This window comes from Gymnodraco acuticeps, unplaced genomic scaffold, assembly GCF_902827175.1.
Source record: "Gymnodraco acuticeps unplaced genomic scaffold, fGymAcu1.1, whole genome shotgun sequence".
Classification (NCBI taxonomy): domain Eukaryota; kingdom Metazoa; phylum Chordata; class Actinopteri; order Perciformes; family Bathydraconidae; genus Gymnodraco; species Gymnodraco acuticeps.
In genome coordinates, this window is record NW_022991946.1 from 262501 (window position 1) to 268932 (window position 6432).

The 6432-nt window shown below is 43.5% G+C and overlaps 1 protein-coding gene across 1 annotated transcript in view; it reads right to left on the reverse strand.

Moving 5' to 3' along the window:
- Nucleotides 1-284, reverse strand: part of LOC117535896 — a 2555-nt gene extending 2271 nt beyond the window's left edge. The window contains exon 1 of the mRNA XM_034200548.1: nucleotides 123-284. The gene's annotated coding sequence lies outside the window, so the exon portion shown is untranslated. The remainder of the gene's footprint in view (nucleotides 1-122) is intronic.
- Between the last annotated feature and the right edge of the window lie 6148 nt (nucleotides 285-6432).

The window sequence follows — 6432 nt, forward strand, 5'->3', positions numbered from 1 at the left end:
TGTGAGTGTGCGCGTGCGTACCCACACACACACTCACACGCAGCAGCAGACTCCCCATAGAGCACAGTTTATAACTCGAAGCCTGCCCCCATCCATACCAAAAATAAGTTAGAAATATTTACCTTCATCCTCCGAGGATTCGGGATGTCTGTTACGACGAGGAGAAGGTGAATGCTGCCGAGACTCTTCGGACTGCTGAGGAGACCTGGAACCCTCTGGGGGCCGCTCTGGAGTTTTAGTTGGCCCGACTTTCTTGCATTTCCTCCCCTTTCTCTCTCTGGTTGCAGACTCAGCAGTGGCGTTTTCTCCTGGAGGCCAAGGGAAGCCAGGCTTCCCCTGTTTTTTCGGATTGTAGTTATAATTTTAATAATAAATAAAAACACTTCGTTTGGTTTCGGTAATTCTTCTTTGCTGTGTGTTGCTGCCGGCCCGTCTCTCCCCCATTCTCATTGAGTATTTTACAAAGAGTGAAACAAACAGCGCCCCTCTAGATGTTATGGTGAAAATGTAGATTGCACTCACTGTTGCGAGAGGAGGCCAGCCGAATCTGGCTTCCTTTGGTGAAAAAAAATTGAGGGATTGACCAATCAGATGAGGCTCACGTGATGTCCCTTCCAACCTGTGATTGGTCAGGGCCATGCCAAGGGAAGCTGGAGGCGGCTGGCTTCCCTTGCCTCACAATCCAATCAAATCGCATCAAAGTGATGCGTCCTAAAATCCGGAAGTAAGCTGCGCTCGGTTTCCCTCGACAACAAATAAATGGGATTTCTCCATAGGACTTAGGAAAATAGCTCGAAATAAGGTCAGTGGAAAACGAACCTGTTAGATAAATGCACGTTTTGTTCAGTCGGATAATATCCACATGTCTACCCTACTTTTATAATTTTCGAATCATAAATCTAATCGATAGAAGATAGATAGCGTCACTCTCACCGCCGTTAGAAAGTAGCAAGCAACTGAAGCAAGTGCAATTATGGAGGGTGGAGATTTAGAGTATGTCATCAAAAATAATTGTACTAAACTTCCGCTACAGCAGCAACAACAACAACAAATACAATCTGATGACAGGCCAATGCCCAAACTGGAGCTGTGTACAGAGAGGAAAAAAGGAGCGAATCGGACGTAAAACGTTAAAGGTCTCCTGATTTAGTTTGTGAATGAATGCTTATTAGAGTTTGGGCTGGAGAGTGCGTGCGGACCTGTCGGTTAGATAACAGGCGTGTGTAAGTCCTGCATCTGTATGATACAAATGTGTGTAAAATGATACCGGGTGCTGTAATCACTCATCTGGTTACGTTATTATATTGACCACCACACCCCCGACCCAAAAGAAAGGACGTATTATTGGCTTCCCCTAATTTTTTCCCCACGCCACGCTACTGAGACTCAGTGCTGTGTTATTGGACCTCAGTTTCCTCTTCTGATTGTATTTAACAGCCAGCTTCTTCCGTCTGCCTCTCCCTGCCTTGGGTGGCATGTTAACGTAGACTTAAAGTAGAATTTACCTTGTGTTCTGCTCCCAATAATCTCCGATCAAGAATTTGATTTCCCACACGGCCGAAGCTTTTATACCATCGGGAGGTCACGTGTCGCCTTCGTGGGTGGTTCGGGTGCCATCGTGTGGCCTTCTGTAAGCATCGTACTTGCTTCAGCTGTTGCTTCGGCTGTTGCTTGGCCGATGACCAAGTTCGGGGCCATCTTCGTGCGAAATTCACAATTCCATATTCGTGTGTCCATCGGGAGTCAATTTCGGGACAGTGTGACAGGGCCTTTAGGCTTTGCACCCAGAGAGTTCCAGGGAGGACTACCACTTGTAGATGTATTTCCCGGTACACAGCCCTCCTGTTCCTTGGAATCCTTGTAGCGGCTAACTAGCTGTGAGTTAGCATGCCCTTGTCCATTCTTTTGCAACACTGGTAAAGTGGTGTCATTCCCACATAGTCCATTCACTTCCACATTAACAACTGTGTGTTCCAACTGTTGCATTTTCATTTCCAACAAGGCCATCTTCTGGAGAAGTTTGGAAGTCATCTGTAGAGAACGGAGGCATTTTGCTGCTAACTAGCTTACGCTAAATAGCATGCAGTAGCCTACCAGGCTTTAGCTGTTGCTAGGCCACGCTACTGTAAGACTGAGGTCGTCGTAAAAATATTGAAATATGGCTGAAACCCTCCGTCTATTTACGAAGAATAACTGTCCCAGTGATAGGTTAATGTCCAGGAGCCGCTGCTCGAAGTATTCAGAAAAGAAAAATAGAAAAACAGCATAAAAAAGTAAGCAGAGGCAAGAGCAGGCAGAAAAGCGTCTGCAAAGCAGGAAGCGGATCTTTCCTGTATGCCTGGCAAGAGTCATTTGACAATCTGTTTAAAGTGATCGACAGATCAGAGAATAACCACATTTGACAACATGAATAAGTATCAAAGGTTTAAACTTGAAAAGTCAATTTACCCCCAGATGGCTCAATTTACCCTTTAGCTGAGGCAAGATAAGCCACAAGACGGCCCTTTCTGATAGCATTATTTCCATTTTGATTGACAGAACACATCCTGAAGGAAAGGTTGTTGTTGTCATTTGACTTCTATCTAATTTTCCTTGCCTAGAGGACAACATAAGTAATATTGGCTCATCTTATCCCACTCTCCCCTATACATATTATGTAATTCTGCTAAGTGCTAACAACAAGTGATTGAGGCACTTCATCATCATCATCATCATCATCATCATCATCATCATCATCATCATCATGTTGCAGCTAGCTGTGGGTCCTCTGTTCTCCATCCAGCCAGCCTCTCCTCAGCCTCTGTAATAAAGCGTTCCTGCTACCAGAAGCATAATGCTTCTGGCATATCATCACACTCTGTTTTCTTCTTCCAACTCCATTCCACATACATTCAGGTCCGAACTAAGCAACAGTGGGAGAATGTACTGTAATGAATGCAAAGCAAAGCACTAAGAGGTATTTTTTCTTTTCTTGGGGCTCTTAAGGAATATGGATTACGAATGAGGGCAGGATCAGACCTGCTGTGGTTTTAACATGTATGAATCTTTTCATTTGCATGGAGCCCGCTCCTTTATCTGCAGGTGAGGATCAGGCTGCCCTGCTGACTCTGGTGAACAGCACATTAGGGTATTTTAGGCCTGTGCTGGGCTAGAATATATGTTTTATTCCTCAATACTATTACTCATTATGGACGTCATGTTTATAACTGATGCATAGTGCAAGTTAATCATATTTGATATTTATTCTTCTACACTTCCAAAGATGTGAGGACTATGTTTCACAACATTTAAAAACTATTGATTATAGACATGACAGAATAATTATTGGAATATGAAAATAAAGTTAGATGTTCCAGTAAGCTGGAACAATATTTGGATTGGTCAGTTATCCTTGTGTCATTATGTGTCGAGCTGAGCCTTCTGCGCATACCTGGACCAAATCATCTGGCTATGTCCAGATGGAAGATGTCTGGAGGATGGTAAGTATGCTAAACAACAATACTTATTCATAATTGAACATCATTATATATTGGGCTTTTTATCTATAAATTGCTTGGATTTTTCTCTGCATCAGGTAATGTCAGAAGGCAAACTTTTAAAATACACTGCCTCATCACCACTAAGCACAAAGTCAAACTGAGGCTGATAGGAGGTATCTATCTAATAACTTTTAGAGAGTCTGATTTATCTCATCCATGTGTGCTAGAGACAACAGCAAGTCAGCTGGCTTATAGCAACGTGTAAAACGTGCATCGTCTCAACCGGTAGCTGCAGAAAGACTCTAAGGTCAAATAAGTAATAAATCCAAAAACATTTAACACAGGATTTCCTGTTTACAAGACACAAGCCCGGGTCCTCGGCAGTAAGTCTGACCCATTTCCGGTGAGGGTTGGCCTCCGCCAGGGCTGCGCTTTGTCACCAATCCTGTTTGTAATATACATGGATCGGATTTCGAGGCATAGTCGTGGGGGAGGGGGTCTGCAGTTCGGTGGACTAAGGATTGCACCACTGCTTTTTGCAGATGATGTGGTTCTAATGGCTTCATCGGTCTGCGACCTTCAGCACTCCCTGGATCGGTTCGCAACCGAGTGTGAAGCGGCTGGGATGAGGATCAGCACCTCCAAATCTGAGGCCATGGTTCTCAGCAGGAAACCGATGGACTGTCCACTTCAAGTAGGGAATGAGTCCTTACCCCAAGTGAAGGAGTTCAAGTATCTCGGTGTCTTGTTCTCGAGTGAGGGAACAATGGAGCGTGAGATGGGCCGGAGAATCGGAGCAGCGGGAGCGGTACTGCAGTCGCTTTACCGCACCGTTGTGACGAAAAGGGAGCTGAGCCAGAAGGCAAAGCTCTCTGTCTACCGGGCCATTTTCGTTCCTACCCTCACCTATGGTCATGAAGGATGGGTCATGACCGAAAGAACGAGATCGCGGATACAAGCGGCCGAGATGGGTTTTCTCCGCAGGGTGGCTGGTGTCTCCCTTAGGGATAAGGTGAGAAGTTCGGTCATCAGGGAGGGACTCGGAGTTGAGCCGCTCCTCCTTCGCGTCGAAAGGAGCCAGTTGAGGTGGTTCGGGCACCTAGTTAGGATGCCACCTGGGCGCCTCCCTAGGGAGGTGTTCCAGGCACATCCAGCTGGGAAGAGACCAAGGGGTAGACCTAGGACCAGGTGGAGGGATTATATCTCTTCGCTGGCCTGGGAGCGCCTTGGGATCCCCCAGTCAGAGCTGGTTGATGAGGGGGAAAGGAACGTTTGGGGCTCTCTGCTGGAACTGCTACCCCCGCGACCCGACCACGGATAAGCGGGAGAAGATGGATGGATGGATGGAAGACACAAGCCCTCTGAGGAAAAGGTGTGCAGTTTAAATCATTCTCTAAAATAAATAGTATTATTATTATTTCTTCTATTCTTCAAGGCTGTGGTTAAATATATATGCATTTACATTAACAACCTCTGCAGTTTTAAACTAGCATTGGGATTAATTTCTCCCTCTTAAGCGACACCCCCTACAATGTGTGTTCTTTAAAAGCAAAATCAAATATAATACATTTAAAGTAGAAAAACTGGATTTTACATTGTTTTCATCTGTAATCATACTCTGTGGTCTCCAACCTGCACAATGCTCTCAAGTGTTTGTGTAACAGCTGTGTATCTAAAATGATACTGGTTTCTATCAGTAGACTGTTCAGCTGTATTGCAACGGAAGGAAAATTAGACATTGTTTGGTCAGAGAGAAGAACGCTAATTCTCACACACTGAAAAACCTGAAACGTTGATTTTAATTAAGTGTAGTGTCAACAGACAACACATAACTGTATTAGGTTAGTTGAAAACAATAATAATAATAACCTCATATTTGTTATTTAAAGTTAATATTATTGCTTTAAACTAACCTAATACAGTGATGTGACATTTGTTGACATGATACATTTAATTAAATTCAACGCTTCAGATTTTTCAGTGCAGGCTGAATTTTAGCTCGAGTACCAGGAGGTCAACTTATTGGATAGGCTGGATAAATTAGTAATTATTTGTGTAATTTATGCCTGTCATTGTACCTGTTAAGGGAAGCCCTACAATTATCAAAACGACAAATTGAGATCTAGATAAAAGGTCCACGGGTTCCTCCTGCCCCTTAGCAGGAGGTGGCGTTGTTAGCCGTTTAATGGTAACCCTTGCCACGGTTATCACGTATGCACCATAAACTACTTGTAATACCTAGAACCATTATTTCCACCTGTACGATCACCTGTAACTTCTGTTTCTGATTTCTGAAGAGTTTGTAGTGTTGGTGACTCATGGGACTCAATTTCCTAGGATCCTACGTGAGTGTCAAGACATTACATCACTTCCATTGCCTGAAACTGGTGCCTAAACCTTGCTTTGGTGCTCAGTGAAGCAATTGGTTTCTGTAGCCTGTGATCCATGACCTTCAGACCGTTGTGTGGTAGCGGCCTGCTGACACAGACCAGCACACCTCCCCTGAATAATTATCATGCAATATAGCTTAGCCACCAAAATATACTAGTTTTATCAGCTAGTTGAGTATACACGGACAGAGTTGCATGCACATGATTTATACATGTGATGATTTCCTATTAATCCTGAATAGACCTGTAAAAAAACATATTCTACATGTCCTTTGTCTTAAGCACGCGTCCTGTGTAGTGATAATGTATATTGACTGATGTTGCTGAAACTGACTGTATGAATTTCTTTAATAATATTTTGTGTCAGGCTATTCCTGTTTCAAATATGTATAAAGGGATCTCCTTTAAACCTTAAACAACTGAATAATAAAAACAATAATAGTAATTACAACTTTCCTACATTTAATTGTTGGAAAGTTGATGATCAGTTGCACAATATGTGATATTTAATAAAAGTGCAGCACCTGCAAACCAATAAATGAGTGTAACCCTGCTGCACTCGC